Here is a 22739-nt window from a genome sequence, read left to right as displayed (position 1 = left end):
ATAATAAACCCAAAGCCTATATAAAATACGCTGGATACAAATCTGAAGCCTTTAATATCGAAAGAGGTACCCGACAGGGTTGCCCATTATCTCCCTTATTATTTGCCCTTATACTCGAACCCATGGCCCAATACATCAGAACAAACCAATCTATAACTGGCATTGAAGTAGGAGGTATTACACACAAATTATGTATATTTGCAGACGATATATTACTTTTTCTATCATCACCACAGGTCTCTGGTCCTAACTTAATACCAGCTCTTGATGGATTTGCAGCCCTATCCGGCCTTATGATTAATCCTAAGAAATGCCTAGTGCTTAATATTTCACTCACAAACATGGAATTGATCCCGGCTAGGGCTGCACTCCCATTCACATGGGCAGAAAAATCAATCCCATATCTTGGAATTAATTTAACAGCATCTCATCCTGTATTAAGACAGATCACAAATCTAATAAAACAATGGTCGCAACTTCCTTTATCCTGGATAGGGAAGATTAATGCAATCAAAATGACTATTCTACCCAAATTGCTTTATCTATTCAGAGTCCTCCCTATTCCAATTCCTTCCTATTTTTTGAGAATAGTAAAAAAAAGAGCAATTTCGTTTATATGGGGCTCTTCTAAACCACTACATCTTCCCAAAAATAAAGGAGGCCTGGGATACCCTAATTTTACTAACTACTACAGAGCAGCACATTTGGCCAGTCTGTCCAAATACCATGCAAAACAGGAAATCCCATTATGGGTATTTAAAGAGGTCTCAGAAAATGACCCTCTATTGATATCAAATTTATTATGGCTTGATCCTAAAGACTGCTTTAAAATTCATAATCCCATAACTAAACACTTCTTATCTCTCTGGGATAAACTAATAACCAAATATCAGTTACAATCTCCACACAATCCTCTCCTTTCTTTTATCAGAAATCCGGCCTTTTATCCGGCATGGATATACCCAAATTCTTTTAAAGCTTGGACAACATCAGGCATTCAGACACTAAATGACTTCATGGCATCTAAATCATTCCTTTCATTCCCATCGCTTAGAGAAAAATATGATCTACCAAACTCTGAGATATTTAGATATCTCCAAATCAAAAATTTCTATACACCATTCCTAAAGGGGGATACACCATTATCCCAATTATCCATTTTTGAATCAATCTGTACAAAAGATCCATTTGCTAAAGGTACAATTTCATCACTTTATAATCAACTATATGGAGTAGCAAATCTTAATAGACCCTCTTACGTTCAGAGGTGGGAGGAGGACCTGGGACGAACTTTAGAAGACACGGACTGGTCTAACATATGGCTCACATCTAAGTCATCTTCACCCAACATCTTAGCACTGGAGACAAATTATAAAGTCCTAACTCGCTGGTACCTTGTACCCGCTAGAGTGGCAAAATATTCACCTAATACCTCAGCTCTTTGTTTTCGAGGATGCCCAGAAATAGGCACATATTTACACATATGGTGGACGTGCCCAGTTATCCAAACCTTCTGGAAGGAAGTCTTCGTGATTGCATCTAAAATATTTAAAAAAATAATACAACCAGATCCATATTTAACTTTACTTAATCTAAAACCGGAATGGTTAACACTCTCTCAATTCAAACTTATGATCCAACTAATAACGGCTGCAAAACAAACAGTGGCCAAGGCATGGAAATCTCCTACATTGGTACTAGCGGAAACAATTCACAGAATGAATAATACAATGTCCCATGCTAAGATGGTAGCCATCGATCAAAATCAAATTCCAAAATTTGAAAAACTTTGGCATCCTTGGATAAAACAACAGTTCCTGTCAAACTTCAATGACTCTGTCCTGTTGCCATGGTAACAGATTAAATGACTTACAGATACACCCATTCTAAGGCTTCAAAGAGAACTAAAAAGAATAATAAACTGACGAGCGGGACAACCTTGTGGACCATACCTCTACCTTTCAACCCTTTTTCTTCTTTCTTTTTCCTTTTCTCCACCTTACGATTAAAGCTCATTATCAGAATTTATTTGACCTATATACACTCTACTTGTAAACAATATGTATAGTAGGTATAAATCATTTAAATACCTACAAAAGTAACTAAGGAAATGATATATATCTTTAATTTAGGTTTACGTGAACCCAATGTTTAATATTTGAAATTTCATGATATTTACCTATATAAACCCTACTGTAAAACAATGAGCTTACTTTATAGATCCTTGTAAACTTACTTACTTACTTTATAACATTGTATACTCAATAAACTTCTTTTGACAAGGAAAAATGATGTTGATACCTAGACATGTGACTTTTTCAAAGGTCTTTGAAAAAGTCACGTGTCCAGTGACGATACGCGTGAGGGAGAAGGAGCCTGTCAGCTCTTGTCAGTGTGCAGCCTGCAGTAATCCTGAATAGCAGCAGTACGGAGGAACACGAAGGCAGTCATTTCTACTGACCATACATCAGTGAAATGCGATCTAGATCTTTTACATCATGTGAGTGGATATATTGGGCTCTTTGTTAACTTTATTTAGTAGAAGTTATGTGCGCAATGGTCTTGTCCCACTTTTGTATTTCATGTGGGGGAAAGCATATGAAAAGGAGAAGTGGAGATTAGATGATCCTAGCCGGTGGATGTAAGCCTATCCTCTGCTGATTAACCCAGACTCAGTAAGCCTTGTTTAAACACAGATAAGAGGTATCATCATCATTTTTCTTCTAACCTGCAAAGGAATCACCTTTTCAAGTAAGGTGTATGGGAATCCACACAATTCTAATCCTTTTATAATTGTTACCAACTACATATTTATTTAATATATCTGTTTTAATATATTTTTCACTCTATTTTTTCACCACCTTTTTCCACATATTTTTGTTTGCTTTTTATTTCACAAGGACAAATGGTGAACTAAATTTTGGATTTGTATTCCGGGAGGTCTCCAATTAGACTTTCACAGCAGACTTTTCAACACATTGTATTTATATTTATTTATATTATGCTAATCACTGTTCAAGTTTTTGTATAGTTTGTAACAAAGTATCCACAAGTAGAATGTGACCTGTCAGCACATTAAATAGTAGGATATCCTATAGATATTACGAGCGCATCACTTTATATATTTTTTTACAACCTAACCCTGCTTTAAATTTCTCCATAACTTTATCCCTGACCTGTCTGGTGTGTTCTTTGGCCTTCATGATGCTGTTTGTTCACTAAGGTTCTTTAACAAACCTCTGAGGGCTTGACAAAACAGCTGTATTTATACTAAGATCAAATTACACACAGGTGGGCTCTATTTACTAATTAAGTGACTTCTGAAGGCAATTGGTGCCACTAAATTTTAGTTAGGGGTATCAGAGTAAAGGGGGCTGAATAAAAATGCATGCCACACTTTTCAGATATTTATTTTAAAACATTTTGAAAACCATTTATCATTTTCCTTCCACTTCCCAATTATGTGCCAATTTGTGTTGGTCTATCACATAAAATCCCAATAAAATACATTGACATGTTTGGTTGTAACATAACAAAATGTGGAAAATTTCAAGGGGTATGAATACTTTTTCAAGGCACTGTATATATATATATATATATATATATATATATATATATATATACAGTATTTCACAAAAGAGTACACCCCTCACATTTTTGTAAAGATTATATTATATCTTTTTGTGTGACAACACTGAAGAAATTACACTTTGCTACAATGTAAAGTAGTGGGTGTACAGCTTGTATAACAGTGTAAATTTGCTGTCCCCTCAAAATAACTCAACACGCAGCCATTAATGTCTAAACCGCTGGCAACAAACGTGAGTACACCCCTAAGTGAAAATGTCCAAATTGGACCCAATTAGCCATTTTCCCTCCCTGGTGTCATGTGACTCATTAGTGTTACAAGGTCTCAGGTGTGAATGGGGAGCAGGTGTGTTAAATTTGGTGTTATCGCTCTTACTCTCTCATACTGGTCACTGGAAGTTCAATATGGTACCTCATGGCAACTCTCTGAGGATCTGAAAAAAAGAATTGTTGCTCTACATAAAGATGGCTTAGGCTATAAGAAGATTTCCAAGACCCTGAAACTGAGCTGCAGCACAAAGGCCAAGACCATACAGCGGGACAGGTTCCACTCAGAACAGGCCTCGCCATGGTCGACCAAAGAAGTTGACTGCACGTGCTCAGCGTCATATCCAGAGGTTGTCTGTGGGAAATAGATGTATACGTGCTGCCAGCATTGCTGCAGAGGTTGAAGGGGTGGAGAGTCAGCCTGTCAGCCTGTCAGTGCTCAGACCATACGCCGCACGTTGCATCAAAATGGTCTGCATGGTTGTCGTCCCAGAAGGAAGCCTCTTCTAAAAATGATGCCCGCAAACATTTTGCTGAAGATAAGCAGACTAAGGACATGGATTACTGGAATCATGTCCTGTGGTCTGATGAGACCAAGATAAACTTATTTGATTCAGATGGTGTCAAGCATGTGTGGCGGCAACCAGGTGAGGAATACAAAGACAAGTGTGTCTTGCCTACAGTCAAGCATGGTGGTGGGAGTGTCATGGTCTGGGGCTGCATGAATGCTGCTGGCACTGGGGAGCTACAGTTCATTGAGGAAACCATGAATGCCAACGTGTACTGTGTCATACCGAAGCAGAGCATTACCCCCCCCCCCTTCGGAGACTGGGCCACAGGGCAGTATTCCAACATGATAACAACCCCAAGCACACCTCCAAGACGACCACTGGCTTGCTAAAGAAGCTGAGGGTAAAGGTGATTTACTGACCAAGCATGTCTCCAGACCTAAACCCTATTGAGGATCTGTGGGGCATCCTCAAATGGAAGGTGGAGGAGCGCAAGGTCTCTAACATCCACTAGCTCCGTGATGTTATCACTGAGGAGTGGACGAGGACTCCAGTGGCAACCTTTGAAGCTCTGTTGAACCCCATGCCCAAGAGGGTTAAGGCAGTGCTGGAAAATAATGGTGGCCACACAAAATATTGACACTTTGGGCCCAATTTGGACATTTTCACTTACGGGTGTACTCACTTTTGTTGCCAGCGATTTAGACATTAATGGCTTAATGTTAAGTTATTTTGAGGGGACAGCAAATTTACACAATCTGTAAACTCACTACTTTACATTGTAGCAAAGTGTAATTACTTCAGTGTTGTCACATGAAAAGATATAATAAAATATTTACAAAAATGTGAGGGATGTACTCACTTTTGTGAGATACTGTATGTATATCCCTGTCAGATTTTGTGTTTATGCTTTGAAATATTTGTGTTGTTTTGAAAACTCCTAATAAATACATATTCAACAATATATATATTTACAGTGGGGGGTGGGAGAGAGAGGCGGTGAGAAAGAATGGGGGGGGGGGTGAGAGATATAGTAAGAGAAGGGGGTGATGGAAAGAGAGAGAGGGGGTGAGAGTGTGTGTGTGGGGGGAGGGGCAATAGAGCAAGGGGGTGTGAGAGAGAGAGGGGGTTTTCATCGTACCTGCACTCACTAATTGTGGCCAGGCACTAGGATTCATGTGAGAGAGATATTAAAGGATCGGCACAGCACAGTGCACCCGCCCCCAGCTCACAGGCAGAAATGCGCCAAGCCGGCAAAGACAGGGCGATGATGCCACGAGCAGTGCTGCTGATGAAAAAGAATGGATTAGTCAAGGTGTGTAGTGTGTGACAAGGCACAATATGCCACACACTTCTGCACACTGGATTATATGCCACTGCACATGGGGTGATTAGGGTATGCCCAGGCACAACCCCTGTGCACGCCTATGTGTGCTCCTGTTACAGTACAAAATTACATATATTAAAAAAATTAGAACAATCATTATAATTGTTATCCTTACCTGGATCATGGTGAAAATACATCAGCATAGATTTTTTTTGTATTTTTATAATTTATTTATTGTCACTAAAATTTTGCTCTTAGGTTATTAGGGTGGCAGTCCAGGCTAGAGCTAACTAAGCCACCCATTCCTAACTCCCACTTTAATTACCCTGTACAAGGAAGATACTTATACTTACTATTGTCAGGGTGCTCCGGTTTGATCACATGATCGGCTCCCAGCAGCCAGCTTCAGGGGAGAGGAGGGACAACTGACAATGGATGCCCCATAGTAAGTCTACGGGTGACATTTCCACCCAGGCATTCCATCTGTCAGCACTCTCTCCTCTCCCCTGAAGCCAGCTTCTGGGGGATCATGTGATTGGACTGGAGCGTCCTGATCATGGGTAAGTATAGTCATCTTCCTTTTACAGGGTAGTTAGAAAGGGGGTTGGAGCAGATTTAAGCTTAATTAGAGCTAGCTTGGAATTCTTCTTCAAATAAACCCTTAACCTCCCTGGCGGTATGATTATTTCGGATTTTAGGTGCTGAAAGCGGTACAATTATTTTGCATGGAAATTTGGCGTTTTATATTGTAGGTCTGTAAATCTTAACAATAACACACTTAAATCTGTCCAAACAAGAGTCTAGTAGATATCCCGGGTATGATAAAGTTTGAAACACAAAAACATAAATTATAATATAATAAAAAAAAAAAAAATAATTAAAAAAAATAAAAATAAATAGTAATAAAATTAATTTCCACACGATTCACTATCGCTCAATTCTGCAAGTGTTCTAATTTACTATCGCTGTTTTCTAGCTGGTCTAAAGCCATTTTTGACGTAAAGGGACACTTTTTGGTTGCTATGGACAATCTCCAGTTTCCAGGCAGAAAGAACAGTATATGCAATATAAAACTGCATGCAGGACATTGGACAAAGCACTGGGGACAAAGGGGATGTGAAATAATTTCATACAGTACTGTAATCTGTAAGATTACAGTACTGTATGTGTTATGATTTTACACTTTTTTTAAATTTGCCGCCAGGCTCCGCCCCCGTGCGTCGCGCCGCTCGCAGGGAACGGAGCCTGGCACAGAGAGGCTTCGGAGGAGGACGGAGCCCTCGGACACTGCGGGGGACATCGCAGGATCCCGGGGACAAGGTAAGTAAGTAGGCACCAGGATCCTGCGATGTAATCCCGAGTGTGGCTCGGGGTTACCGCTAATGGTCCTGAATTTTAACCCCGAGCCACACTCGGGAAAACCGCCAGGGAGGCTACGCCTCATTGGAATTGGGGTCACAGCAATCCTTCCTCATACCCAAGCCTCTGGAAGAGAAATGAGGTAAGTTCCACCAGGAGATTATTTTAATCACTTTAATCGCTGTCATTTTGCAATAGGCCGAGAGGGACTTTCAATGTTCTGGGTGGACATCATATGATGTCCTCCCAACACGCACCTCACATGCAGCCATTCTGTGGGCGTGATTTGACACCCACTGTGTCCATCGGACACAGCCGATGACAGATCACACAGATCAAACAATGGATGGCTTCCTTTCATGTCATCCATTGTGTACAATTATGTTGCTAGCTGTGATTGGTCGCAGTGATCACATGGTACAGGCAGGACCAATCATAGGCCATCTGTACCATGTAATTAGCTGTGGCCCCTGTTTTTAACGCATACTTTTGGACAGGTTTATTTGGTTGATAAGCAGACTGGTTGGTGAGTTGAGCTGGGAATTTTCTCTGGTTTTGTGTGTAGCACCCTCTACCTTAGGTAGGTAGGTGCTAGAGTAGTGGGTTTGTTTTGTACTGTCAGTGCAGGTACATTTAGGCAGGCCTATGCTGTGAGCTAGGCCTGTTTGTTTTGATCTGGGGGCAGGGGAGTGGTTTAGTGTAGCAGCAGGTGACTGACATGTGCTGCAGCTCTTGGGCACCTCCTCAGAAGGTTCTGGAAAATGGCAGAGAGCTGGAGTGACATGGGGTGTATGTGGGAGCCCTGACCAATATACCCATGGTCAGCCTGCTGTGGGAGGAGTTGTCGGGTGGAAGAACTGAATGGTGGAGTGTTAGACTGTCATGGTCTAAGGGAACCCCCTTTCTGGGCGGGTGAACTCAGACCTGGAGCTCGGGAGCTGAGAGGCAGCCTCCCTCTACATGGTCATTGAGAGGTGTCTTGGAACAGAAACAGGAAGAGGAAAGTTGGGAGCACTGCCAGGAAAGTCATTTAGGAGGGATCCATGCCGGGGTCGGTGAGTGAGAAGCACAGTGGGAAGCTCTGGGAGAGACATGCCAGGATTTGGATGTGGAGCCACAGGGAGAGGTTGGAGTCAAGTCGTTGTAGCCACGAGGGCTAGCAGGATTTGCATCGGACGTGCTGGGATCAGTAGTCCACCAAGTGTCAGTTAGCACATTTATTCTTCTCTACTAAAATGGTTGCTACCTCATAGTGGGCTGCAGACCCCTGCCTGTAATGGGCTATTAGGAAAATGTTAGGACTTATTAAGAGTGAGGCCTAGCCATGTGCTAATGGAGACAGGAACCTAGATTTGGACAGTGAAGTGAAGCAAGTGATCTCAAGTAGTGTGCTTGAGATGTGCAGAGGAAGAGACTGTCAAATCTAGACTCAACCAACATTGATTTCATTGAGAAGTATTCATTATCTGGGCATCCCATGTCCCTTTTCCCCATCCAAGTTTAATCCCCTAATAAAAACAACAAAAACAAGCAAGAGACTGTTCATTGTCTGGAAAAGTGTGCCAAAATGGATGTCTGACCAGCAGGGTGAAATTTGTGGATGCTAGAACATGCAGCGACCCCACAGGGGGCACCGCTACATGTGTATCATGCGTTTGCCCTTTCATGTGCTCCTTGCTGTGAAGGCCAGTTATAGGTGGGGGCAGGAGCCATCTCTTTGTTACTGGTGTAAATTTGGTATGGGGACACACTGGGCACCTTTGCTGCCATTGTGCTATGTGCTGGGTGCTGGGTGTCCAATATGCCACTGTGCCTTTGAGGTTTGGGCTACCTGCAGGCCCACCTGCCTCTTATCTATTTATTAGAATGCATGTGCTTCCATTGTGGAGACACTCATAAATATAGAAGGTTAGGGCTGTAAGTGATACAGGGTGCCGTGAGGAGACCTTGCAGCTTAGGCATGCATTTGCAAATGTGTGCTAACTAAACCCCTGTTTTAACAATACTGTTGACCAGGTTAATTCATTTGGTAAGCAGACTGGTTGGTGAGTTGAGCTGTGATTTTTCACTGGTTTTGTCTATCATGCGTTTGCCCTTCCATGTGCTCCTTGCTGTGAAGGCCAGTTATATGTAGAGGTAGGGGCCATCTCTTTGTTACTAAGCACCAGACTCTTCTGAAGATGGAACAAGGAGTCAGGCTCAAAGAAGCACAGGTCACCTTCTGAAATTGCTTGCAGAGATGCTCTGACTGAAGTGTTGTCAGATGAGGTGTCCAGGTACTCAGATGAAACACCAGGTTAGTGTCTGCAGACAGGTGGAACCCGTGGTAAGTATCAAGATTAAGACAGAGCAGCAGTCAGGAGAGAAGCCCGTTCAAAGCCAGGCTCAGGTACCGGATATGGACAATAGCAAACGTGGTCAGGAGGGTAGCCAAGGTCATACACAGAAGAGCATTTAACAAGCCAAAGTCAGATCAGGGGGCAGGCAAAAGACAGGTCCAGGCGTAAGCTGAGTCGGTAACAGATTTCCACAGATGCAAGGTAACACAGGAACAAACACACTGGAGAGCCGAAGGTCAACCAACAATCACAGAGAGGGACTGGCTCCCTTATAAAGGCCGTTTGGTGCCAGTTACGGATGGCCATGTGCCAGCGCTCATTTGTGCGTGTCAGTGTGCACTAATTCGGCCATGTAGTATTCTGACAGGAATTCCAGGTCTTCATGAGCATCTGCTGTGAATAGAGTCTTTTTAAAATGTAATTTTTTGCCACAAGATTTTGGAAAATGTAGGAAAGAAAATGAAAATCATTTTTTTTCACACAAAGTTGACAATTAATAAGATGTTTATAACAAACAGCATGGACATACTTAGAATGTGTTTTGGGGTGTATTTCCACTACTTCTCTCGAGTGTGGCGATACCACATGTGTGAGACATTTTAACAGCTTAGGCACACAGAGGGGCCCAAAATCCAAGGAGCACCTTCAGGCTTTCTAGGGGCAAAAAATGACGCATCTAATTTCCTGACTACCTATTACATTTTTGGAGGCCTTAGAGCACCAGGACAGAAGAAACACCCACAAAATTAACCAATTTGATCCTTCCTGTGATCGACCGACCGATCCTTCCTTCAACCAATCTTTCCTTGGATCAATTGATCCTTTATTCGATCAATCTATCCTTCCTTTGATCCTAGCTTGTTTCGATTTATCCTTCCTTCCTATCTTTGATCCTTTCTTCCTTCGATCCTTATTTCTTTCCTTCATTATTTTTTTGCTAATAATTTTTTGCAATGTTATTTATTCTTTTCCATATAGTACAATACCTGGTTGATCCTGCCTATTCCTGTGTTCCTGTCAGTAAACTGACTTTTCATCATCCTGCTCTCTCTGCAGCACCTGTATCTCCCTCCCCCCCCCCTTCCTGTCATTTCCATAGTCTGTGTGAAGCAGATCCCTGCCCCTCCCCTCCTGAAACTGAAACTAAAGCAGCAGAGAAATGTGAGCCCCTCCCACTTGAGTCTCTCTGCTAGGGAGTAAGACCCCAGAAAATCATGTGACTGCACAGAATCACTGCTGGGAAAAGGTATTTAGAGATGATATTGCTGAAAAACAAACAAAAACTCATGGAAGTTTATTGTGGAGACTTTACAACCAGTTTAAATTATTAACCTAATGCAAACCCCATTGAAGTCAATGAGAGGCAAATCTTGAAACTCAGTTTTGTCTTAATTTTGAAGGCTAATAGGCAAGGGGCACTCAATCAGGGTTAGGTTATAAAACATATGCTAAACTTTAACCACTTGTCGACTGTATAAGTTACATATATGGCAGCAAGGTGGCACTGCTGCACTGGATTATGTGCCCCGTACGTGATGCGACACTTCCTAGTAGGTGGTGCGCATGCACGCCACCACCGACCCGCTCCCGTTGTAATTATATACAGCGGGAGCTGATATGTGGGTACCGTGGACTCAATGTCTGCCAGCACCCGCTGATCATCCAGCACCGAGGCAGAATCTAAACAAGGCAGATTGCCATTATGACGGGAAGGAAGGCATGGATCCTGTATCTCTGCAAAGCAGGGACATGGATCCATGTCTTTCCCTATTAAAAACACCTCCCACAGTACACTAAAACACTGGCTAGGATCACAGTTAACCCTTTGATCTCGCCTGGTGTTTAACCCCTTCTCCATTATTTAAAAAAACAGAACAATATGGTACAACTGCACAAATGCTGTCCACCAAGCCTAAATGACTAAGTAAGGAGAGCATTAGTCAGAGAATTTACAAACCTTGAGGGTGCTGCAGATGTTTTTCTTTCTATAAGTTTAGGAAAACCGTCATTAAAGTAAGAGTGGTTAGTGGCGAACTAGGTGCTAACACTAAAATTTTATCACTAAAATGTGTGAATCTTATGTGAAATTTGTGTGTATCTTGTTAGAAAATATTCATAAACAGATCCCCAAGAGTTCAATATGTGACAAGCTTAACAACAATTTTCAGGGGCTTTGTTTTGCGTTTCTCTTGACCAAAGCTGCGGGGCTGTAATACGTTGAGCTTGATAGACATCAGTCATTTTCATTATAGTACCCATGCCTGAGGCAGAGGTTTGCATTTCAGCAACCCAATGACATTAAATATAAAGCCAGAGATGCACTGGAATGTTTTAGAATGTACTTGTAGAAGTATGGATCTCAATTCTAATTGTCAACCATCCTCATCCAACTTAACATAATTTTAACAATTTTGGAGGACCTAGTTGATAGAGAGTGTGGTGAGGTTGAATCATTATGGGTGGAACTGCACATGGATGTGCATACTACAAAAGTAATCATTGGAGTTTGTTATAGGCCACACTGTGTTAATGAGGAGGTGGAGACTTAGCTCCTTGCACAGATAGAAAGGGCTGCAAGAGCTGGGGCAATGATAATAATGGGGGATTCTAACTACCTGAACCGAACCGGAGGGTGTTCGGCTCATCCCTATCTATCAGTGTCCATTCACCTAATGATGGAGCATAACCCAGCAGGTAACGAATATTAGCCTGACTCTGTTTCCCATGATGTACTAAAAAAAAAGGATTTTACAGGTAAGTATGACGTAAAAATCCTATTATTTCCCCATGACAGCCCCTCTTTTGCCTCATACAGTGTCATCCGACCTGGCCCCCATTACCTGGTCGGATCATGCTCCTTTGACCCTGGATCTTTGCCTCTCAGCTGCATTCCCCAGAAAATTGCCATTGGAGACTCAATGAATCTCTACTAAAACATCCTGAAACTAAAGATAGACTCTCCCTTGCGCTAACTGAATGCTTGCAGCTTAATACAGGTTCTGTAACCAGTCCATCCACCCTATGGTAGGCCCACAAGGCGTTCTTTAGGGGGCAGTGTATCTCACTAAGAAAGAGGAATGCAGCCCTCTTGAAATCCTCTTTACTAGCCAAACTGCTATCCGCCGAACTATCCTTTATCTCCTCTCCCACGGTGGTTCGACTGCGGGCAGTAACCTTGCTGCGCAACCAAATATAAATCTTTAGAAATGTCAGCCATAGACAAATTCCTCCTATGGGCAAAACAAAAATTTTACGAATTTTCCAATAAGCCACATAGAATGCTGGTCTCCAGACTCAACCCTAGATCTTATCTCTCCTTCCCGGACCACCTCACACAACCAGATGGTACTCCTACTCTTTGCCCACAGACTACGACCCAGGTTTTTGGTGAGTTGTACGATAAACTCTATAACTGCCTTACTCCCACCTTTCATTCCCCATGTGACCAGGAGGCCTTCAAGACGTCCATGTCAGACCTGAAGCTGTCTACACTGACCAAGTCAGATCTGCATGCATTGAACACCCCTGTTACCAGGGAGGATTTAGATAACACTATTAAGACCCTACCAACCCACAGATCCCCTGGCTCAGATGGCCTCCCATACTCCTACTACAAGACATTTCTCCCGATTCTGTCGACCCATCTATTATCCCTATATGGTGCACCTCCTCTCTCAAGTACCTAGGAGAACAAATCACACCATCGTACTCATGCCTATACTCAGCCAATTATATCCCCCTGTACAAGGACATCAAGGCCATGTTGATGCGTTGGAGCCCTCTCCCAATATCTAGGTAGGATCAATGTGTTGAAAATGTCAGTTATGCCAAAATTACTGTATTTTTTGAGACCCTGCCTATTCCTATTCCTATGGCTCAATTAAAATTGCTCAAACGATGGTTTCTTAATTTTATTTTGAGGGATGGGGCCCATAGAGTGGCAAGCTCGTGATCTTTTACCCCAGGAGTCGTGGAGGTCTGGGAGCCCCGGACATTCACAAATATTATCTGGCCTCCCACCTCCGCTCAGTGGTGTCCTGGTCCAGTTTAATGCTGCAGAATAGGTGGTCGGAGATTGAGATGGGCTCTTTGTTCCCGGCTCATCCCTGCTCCCTTGTATGGTCACCTGCATGATTTTCGGACCCCAAACTCCATAGTCTCTGTTTGGGCCCTATGCTGTTTTGTCTCCCTCTCTTCCCCGTGCCCCCTCTCTCTAATGTAATCTTTAATCCCTTAATTCCCAATAGCCTATCCCACTCCCGAATGCTCCCTTGGACACAGGCTGGCCTGTTCCAACTTTGCCACTTTGTACACCCTTTCACACGTAAATTTCACCCTTTCGCAGACCTTCAATCTAAATATTGGATACCGAAACATGTTCTACTCCTACCTCCAAATAACCCACTATCTAACTGGAGTAATGGCACTGCATGAACTGTTAAAGTGCAAAATGGTATAAACCTAATACAAGACAATTTGATGGTTGGGTCATAGCTGCCCTGACTAGGAATGATACTCTGCTGGACCTGGTAATCGCTAACCATGCAGAGCTTATTACTAATGTTCATATAAAAGAACATCTGGGTGACCATAACATGACTTCATTTAAAGTTAGCTGTAAACAACAAACACATACTTAATGCCCCATACACATGATCAGAAATTCCATCAGAAAAAACTTGGATGGTTTTTCCGACGGAATACCGCTCAAGCTTGCTTTGCATACACACGGTCACACAAAAGTTCTCTGAACTTTCGACCGTCAAGAACGCGGTGATGTACAACACTACGACGAACCGAGAAAATTAAGTTCAATGCTTCCGAGCATGCGTCGAATTGTTTCCAAGCATGCGTTGAATTGTTTCCGAGCATGCGTGATTTTTTGCGCGTCCGAATTGCATACAGACAAATTAATTTTCGGATAGGAACTTTTTCCAACCGAAAAACAGAGAACCTGCTCTCAATCTTTTGCTGGCTGGAACTCTGCCAGCAAAAGTCCGATGGAGCATACACACAGTCGGAATTTCTGACCAAAAGCTCACATCCGACTTTTGCTGGTGGAATTTCTGATCGTGTGTAGGGGGCATTAGTGTTACTAAACTCAGGACCCTGCATTCACTATATCTGGTCTCCCACAATACACAGACCATGGAAATGCAATTATTTTTGTAAATATAAACTGATAAATACCTTTTCTCATCAGCAGTATATAGCAGTCTTATGACTTCCATCAGTGTCTGGCCAAGCACTGGGAAAAGCTTGTAGGAGGAGTTTTTTATACTACACTGGCTGTCCTATCAGGATGCAGGACCCCTGACCCTCTGTCTGGACAGTGCTGATTGGTCCTGTGCTGATCTCATGCACTCTCCCAAGAAAAAAAAACTCTCAAGCAATACACACCAAACTGAGCATGTGCAGGCTGACTCCACTAACTCTGTCTTATCTGGACATGTTTTAGGGACAATGCAAGAAGGGGAGGATCTGTGCATACAGGATCAAACAGCCTTTTTTACACAATGCAGAAAATTATCCCCTTATGTTCAACAGTGAGTATAACAAGCATGCTTTACTGCATATACAGACTCTATTGGCACAGCCCCAAATGATACACAATGGCTCCAGAAGGTCCAGAAATATTTAGATAGAATAAATGTGAATAAAGCACCTGGACCAATTGCAGGTCTTTGTACTTCTTACATTTTAAATTAAAATGATTAAAACAAAAAGTACAGGATTCAAATGTGCAAAGCTGATAAAGATTTACAGCTGTAATCACAGCCAGGGGTTAATTGTATAGATTTTGGGAATGACTAATTGTAACCAACAAATGTATGCATTTTAACTTAACTTTGTGTAACAATAATCATATTGAAAAAAAAATGCCAACAATGTGGCAAGTATGGGTATATACAGTATATCTGAAGATAACTCCCAAGGCTTTACTACTACCTTGAATAGCCTTATTTGTAACTTTGTTTACCCATAGAGTCCAGACCCATATCTCCAGGCCCCTCCTCCCGGTGAACTCCCTCCTTGCCCTTTACCTTCTCCTCCTGAGCTACCTTCCCCCTCTGTCTCAACTCCCCCTTCTCATCTTCCTTTCTCCTCTCTTCCTCTTTTTTTCCGTCACCTTTCAACTCCTCTCTTCTGGGTGTAAACCTTTCAGGTCCATCCAATCCATTTGCCCGTCATTCTGAGGCTGGACATTCCCCTCTAACTGCAATCCCTACAGATTGTTCAGACCTACAAATGCTCTCAATATTTATCCTACAATTTATCCTCTATCCATTTAGAGGACTCTTAGACACCTGTTTGTTCATTAATATATGGGCAACTCCGACTGGAGCCTAACTTTTGTTCATAGGAATCATATTGGTTCCTGGATTTCACTTACAAATAATCTCTTAAGTGTCCTTAAACTAACCCACACCGCGTAGCCTTACAATGTCTTTTTAGGCAGCAAAAGATGTATAAGGGTAACACTCAGTTAAAAAATAATAATTTTTATTGGAACATATTGACAATAAGTAAAAACATGAGCTGTGGTACTACACACAATTGTACAAAATGATCAAGCGCTTGGATAAGTTCTGACGTGTTTCGACCCCATCGGGTCTTCTTCAGAGGATATGTTTACGCTGTAGAAAAAATGACATGCATAAAAATACAAATGTGCATAATTATGAATGATAAATATAAAAATACAAGACAATTTAAAGTATAGTTACCAATCACATGTATATGGCCATTTCTCCTGATTCTGGGGTCCTCAAAGAGTTTCCACCACCTGATCTTGGCTCGGTCTTCCCTGCCCGTCGACACCCCAAAGGGGGGGAAGGCCGCGCACAACTGCGCAACTTACGATGGACTACACTTGTGGAGAAAGCCCTGTGATCGGTGGGAGCATGTGGGCCGGCAGCACCTGCAACCTGTATGCCAAGCACTAATCAGTGCTCATAATAATGTATACCTAAGATTTAATTATAACTTAATGGGCTTAAATTGGGTAGATAGGTTATTAGTAATAGTCACAATATAATTAAATTCAGGCTATTATGTCCAATTCTCATGATGAGCAACATGCAGGTAAATTGTATGCTTATAATCAGAAACGTGTATCGTATATCCAGGTAGGTAATGACCCCCATGAGAGGGAAGAGAAAACAAGAAAGAATTGTTGAAGAAGGACAAGGAAGAAAAAGAAGAAGAGGAAGAAGAAGAAGAAGAAGAAAAAAGAAAAAAAAAGGCGGAAATTTGGGGGAAAGAAAAGGAAAGCACACCGACATCTCAGGAATGAGGGGGAAGAAAAAAAAAACAAAAAACAATTTAAGCCCATTAAGTTATAATTAAATCTTAGGTATTCATTATTATGAGCACTGATTAGTGCCATTGCTTGACATACAGGTTGCAGGTGCTGCCGGCCCACATGCTCCCACCGATCACAGGGCTTTCTCCACAAGTGTAGTCCATTGTAAGTTGTGCAGTTGTACACGGCCTCCCCCCCCTTTGGGGTGTCGCGGACAGGGAAGACCGGGCCAAGATCAGGTGGTGGAAACTCTTTGAGGACCCCAGAATCAGGAGAAATGGCCATATACATGTGATTGGTAACTATACTTTAAATTGTCTTGTATTTTTATATTTATCATTCATAATTATGCACATTTGTACTAGGTACATTTTTATGCATGTAATTTTTTCTACAGTGCATACATATCCTCTGAAGAAGACCCGATGGGGTTGAAACGCATCAGGACTTATCCAAGCGCTTGATCATTTTGTACAATTGTGTGTAGTTATACATGCGTTTTTATGCTTTTGTATCTCCTGTACCACAGCTCATATTTTTACTTATTGTCAATATGTTCCAATAAAAATTATTATTTTTTAACTGAGTGTTACCCTTATACATCTTTTGCTGCCTAGGAAACCCTGTTTTCTTGGGGGACAATTCCCTTTTTCTTGATCAATTTGGGGTGTGCAGCAACTCTGTCTTCTCAGGTGTTTTCCTTGTTCTACAATGTCTTTTTACGCTTTGCTGGGTTTTTTTGTATGTTTTGTTACAACAGTCTACGTCCCTACCTCTGCATTGAGTTACTATACTACTATTGCCTCCCCTTATCCTGGGGGAAGTTTTCTTTCTGATGCATCCTGTTGAGATTTATTGTTCTTTCCTTGAATAAAAAAATTGAAAAAGAAGATCACTCCCAAGATTTCAGGTAAGATTTCAGATGCCTCTCTTGATTTTGTGTTGTTAAACATTCATTTTGCATAAATTTAGCATGAATTGGGACCAGAGAGAGTTATACATATTTTCATTTGGAAAGTGGAGTATATAAACCATTTTTATTACTGATAAAACTTACATTATCTCAAAAGTAAATATTTGTTTTCAGATTAATTAGCAGTGTGTTAAAGTGACAGTGTGAGATAGTACTAAAAGGCATACTATGTTTAATTTCAAACCTTGGTACTTAAAGCGTTTGTTACCATAAAAAAAAAAAAAAAAAGGGATCCTGTTTCTTTAAAGCATGAATAACAGCACAGTGCTTGTGCTTTGTAATTTGGCCCCTGGTATCACCTAAAATACCTGGCTGATCCTGCCTGGCTATGTCCTCCCCCCTGAAAACTGACCACGGTTTACCATGTTTCGGCAGTTTACGTGCTTCCGTCATCCACAGCTCTCCTCTCTGCTCTTCCGTGTCCTTCTCCCCCCAACCTCCCTGCCTGTCAGCTCTGTGTGTGAGCCTCCTTTTCTAGCACCATTCTGAGCAGTGCAAACGTTACTGCACACAAACACTGCCAGCCCCTCTGCTAGGATAACCTGTAGTATATACGGTATGCTGTTTTGTAAAATTCTTCTAAATACCTTATTCTTTCTCCTGATCAGCGGTCACGTGACCGCCTGTCGCTGTCTTCCTCCGATGTATGTACTACAGAGGGAGGTCACGTGACCACCCGGCAAACGTCAGAGGGAGATCTTGGCCCCTCCCTCCCTAGTACATACATCGGAGGAAGAGAGCGATGGGTGGTCATGTGACCTGATCAGGGAGAAGGAATGAGGTATTTAGAAGATGAATTTTACAAAACGGCATACAGTATATAGTACAGGTTATCCTAGCAGAGGGGCTGGCAGTGATTGTGCCCACTGCCTTAACAACCCCTTTAAATCTTTCTTAAATGTCCCATATATCTATTTCAACTAGTTTAACATCCCTGAAGAAGGTGCTTAAAATGTTTTTTACCCCAACACTTCATATTCCTGATATGTACCTGCTGTACAATGTACAGTACTTGTATGAGAAAGTATCTTGTTCTCTTTGTATTGCTTCCTGTATGAAATCCCTGGTGTTCCTGCCAGTCCCTCTGCTTTCCTATTACACTAAGTAGGAGAACACACCGTGGTCAGTTCTCAAGCTGTGCTGGGGACTCAGCCTGCTCTCTTCCAATGATCAGATTTGTCCTGACACCCCCCCGCCCCCCCCCCCCCCCCGGAAAGCTTTTCACTGGGGAGATCAGTGTGCTGTTGCTTCTCCTCCCCACAGCTCTTATGCAGCTGAGAACAGAGGAAATGTGATCACTTATAAAAAAAAGGATTAACACCTTTTTCCCCTTTTTCTATCTATACACATGTTTTGCCTTTCATTTCTATTTTAAACTGAATAGGCTGTTTTGCAAGATGATCATTTACAATCACTTTAAGATATAGAAAGTAATCACTGCATAATAAATATAAGACACTTGCCACCCTCTGTGCTTGGGATGTTCTTGCTACTTGCACTTCCTCAACATGTTGGCTGTTGATCCAAACCATTTATTCAAATTGATTTTACATTTAATCAAATAACACTCTCACCAAATCAGCTTAGGGCGTGTTTAATCCTGTTCTCCTTGTATTGATGCAATTGGATGTGACATCAGTCTTCGGGTTTGTGCAGCACTATTCCTACAGAACCTTCAAAATCAGAGGCTCTCCTAGAAAAGAGGTTGATTGATCTAAAATAAATGCTGTACTTGTTTAACTCTAGATCCTACAAGAATCCATCACCATAAACAAGGGTTTATGAACTCTGCTTATAAGCAAGTTTCAAAAATTACATGGAAACAAAACTGATTATTTTCTTTTGTAAGGGATGGCTAAATAGTCAATGACTTTTCAGGGCATGACCTCTGATTTTAAATTATATATAAAAAATATAATATACAGTAACATGCCCAAGTTTACATCCTAAATGTAAACGCACATTTGAATGTGCTGCCAAAGGTAAAGCAAAAGATAAAACTGTACAAAAGGCATTATTGTATCAGAGAAGTCATCATATGCAAATATATACAGTTCATTAACTATTATAGGAATGTTGTATGTGGCATTGCAGTGTTTTTCATTCCCATTTTCACATACTACATGTTAACCACTTCAGCCCCGGAAGGATTTACCCCCTTCCTGACCAGAGCACTTTTTGCGATTCAGCAGTGTGTCGCTTTAACTGACAATTGCGCTGTCATTCAACGTTGCACCCAAACAAAATTGACATCCTTTATCCCCCACAAATAGAGCTTTCTTTTGGTGGTATTTGATCACCTCTGCGGTTTTTATTTTTCCCGCTATAAGCAAAAAGAGAGCAACAATTTTGAAAAAAAGCAATATTTTTTACTTTTTGCTATAATAAATATCCCCCCCAAAAAAATTATTTTTTTCCTCAGTTTAGGCCCATATGTATTCTTCTACATATTTTTGGTAAAAAATCGCAATAAGCATATATTGATTGGAAGGTATAGCATCTACAAAATAGGGGATAGTTTTATGGCATTTTTATTATTAATTTTTTTTATTAGTAATGGCAGCGATCTGTGATTTTAATCATGTCTGCGACATTATTGCAGACACATCGGACACAATTTTGGGACCATTGTCATTAATACAGCAATCAGTGCTATAAAAATGCACTGATTATTGTGTAAATTACACTGGCAGGGAAGGGGTTAAACAGTAGGGGGTGATCAAGGGATTAAGTGTGTCCTAGGGAGTCTTTCTAACTGTGGGGGGGATGGGCTAGCTAGGACATGACAGCAATAACTGCTCCCGATGACAGGGAACAGTGATTTCTGTCATGTCCCTAGGCAGAATGGGGAAATGCCTTGTTTACAAAGGCATCTCCCCGTTCTTCCGCTCCATGACACGACTGCGGGCACCCAGTAGACATAGAGTCCGCAGGACCCACGGTCATGGAGCACGCGGCAGCCCACAATGCCGCATCTTAAAGGGGACGTACCTGTACGCCCTTTTGTGGCAGTTGGGAAGGGGTTCATTTGTACATAGGTGACTAGTAAGATTGCACCTAATGCAAACGTATATGCCTGTAGCTTGATTTTCTTTTTCTCATGCATTGCTTGGGAGCTAAAGAAAGATACTGTGGGGTTGATTTACTAAAGGCATATAGACGGTGCACTTTGCAAAGCAAGTGCAGTTGCTCCAGAGCTTAGTAAATGAGGTAAGGCTTCACTTTGCAAAGAGTACCCAATCACATGCAAGGAAAATAAAAAAAACTGCATTTTTGCTTGAACATGATTGGATGATGGACGTCAGCAGAGCTTCTGCTCATTTACTAAGCTCTGGAGCAAGTGCACTTGCAGAGTGCAACTGCACTTTGCAAAGTGCACAGTCATTTTGCCTTTAGTAAATCAACCCCATTATGTCTTTGAGAGGTGTGGAAAAGAAGAGGGAAAAACTTTAAATAAAATATACACATTTGGTGCATAGCCATTTTAAAATAAATAATAATAGCAAAAAAAAGTCTGTTAAAAAAAGAAAAAAAGAAGCTGCCTACCAAAACCATTAAAATGATTATACCACGATGGGCAGTGCAATGCATGTTCATTTACTGTATGCCCATGATAAAGGATTACACAAACCTAAAGGATAGATTAGTAATCTATCTTCAAATATATTAATAGTAAAAAGGTCAGTTCTGAGCATTTAGGACCTTTACAAAATAATCTAGAGTGAGTGAAGAGAAAGCTAATTTATTAAATACTTTCTTCAGCTCTGTGTATACAAAGGAGAATGGGGGAGCTCATGTCCATAATGGGGGTGGTAGTGGCACAGCCCCAAATGATCCACAATGGCTCAACAGTTATATGGTCCAGAAATATTTAGACAGAATAAAGGTGGATTAAGCACCTGGACCAGATGGCACCCACCCACCGATCCTAAAATAATTGAGCTCTCTCATTTCAAAGCCATTGTTTCTCATTTTTTTTTTTTTTTTCCTTGTCAAAAGAAGTTTATTGAGTATACAATGTTATAAAGATACATAAAGTAAGTTTACAAGGATCTATAAAGTAAGCTCATTGTTTTACAGTAGGGTTTATATAGGTAAATATCATGAAATTTCAAATATTAAACATTGGGTTCACGTAAACCTAAATTAAAGATATATATCATTTCCTTAGTTACTTTTGTAGGTATTTAAATGATTTATACCTACTATACATATTGTTTACAAGTAGAGTGTATATAGGTCAAATAAATTCTGATAATGAGCTTTAATCATAAGGTGGAGAAAAGGAAAGAGAAAGAAGAAAAAGGGTTGAAAGGTAGAGGTATGGTCCACAAGGTTGTCCCGCTCGTCAGTTTATTATTCTTTTTAGTTCTCTTTGAAGCCTTAGAATGGGTGTCTCTGTAAGTCATTTAATCTGTTACAGGACATGGCATTGCAACAGGACAGAGTCATTGAAGTTTGACTGGAACTGTTGTTTTATCCAAGGATGCCAAAGTTTTTCAAATTTGGAATTTGATTTTGATCGATGGCTACCATCTTAGCATGGGACATTGTATTATTCATTCTGTGAATTGTTTCTGCTAGTACCAATGTAGGAGATTTCCATGCCTTGGCCACTGTTTGTTTTGCAGCTGTTATTAGTTGGATCATAAGTTTGAATTGAGAGAGTGTTAACCATTCCGGTTTTAGATTAAGTAAAGTTAAATATGGATCTGGTTGTATTATTTTTTTAAATATTTTAGATGCAATCACGAAGACTTCCTTCCAGAAGGTTTGGATTACTGGGCACGTCCACCATATGTGTAAATATGTGCCTATTTCTGGGCATCCTCGAAAACAAAGAGTTGAGGTATTAGGTGAAAAATTTGCCACTCTAGCGGGTACAAGGTACCAGCGAGTTAGGACTTTATAATTTGTCTCCAGTGCTAAGATGTTGGGTGAAGATGACTTAGATGTGAGCCATATGTTAGACCAGTCCGTGTCTTCTAAAGTTCGTCCCAGGTCTTCCTCCCACCTCTGAACGTAAGAGGGTCTATTAAGATTTGCTACTCCATATAATTGATTATAAAGT

The sequence above is a fragment of the Aquarana catesbeiana genome, linkage group LG08 (assembly GCF_042186555.1).
Source record: "Aquarana catesbeiana isolate 2022-GZ linkage group LG08, ASM4218655v1, whole genome shotgun sequence".
NCBI classification, from domain to species: domain Eukaryota; kingdom Metazoa; phylum Chordata; class Amphibia; order Anura; family Ranidae; genus Aquarana; species Aquarana catesbeiana.
This window is presented reverse-complemented; position numbering follows the sequence as displayed.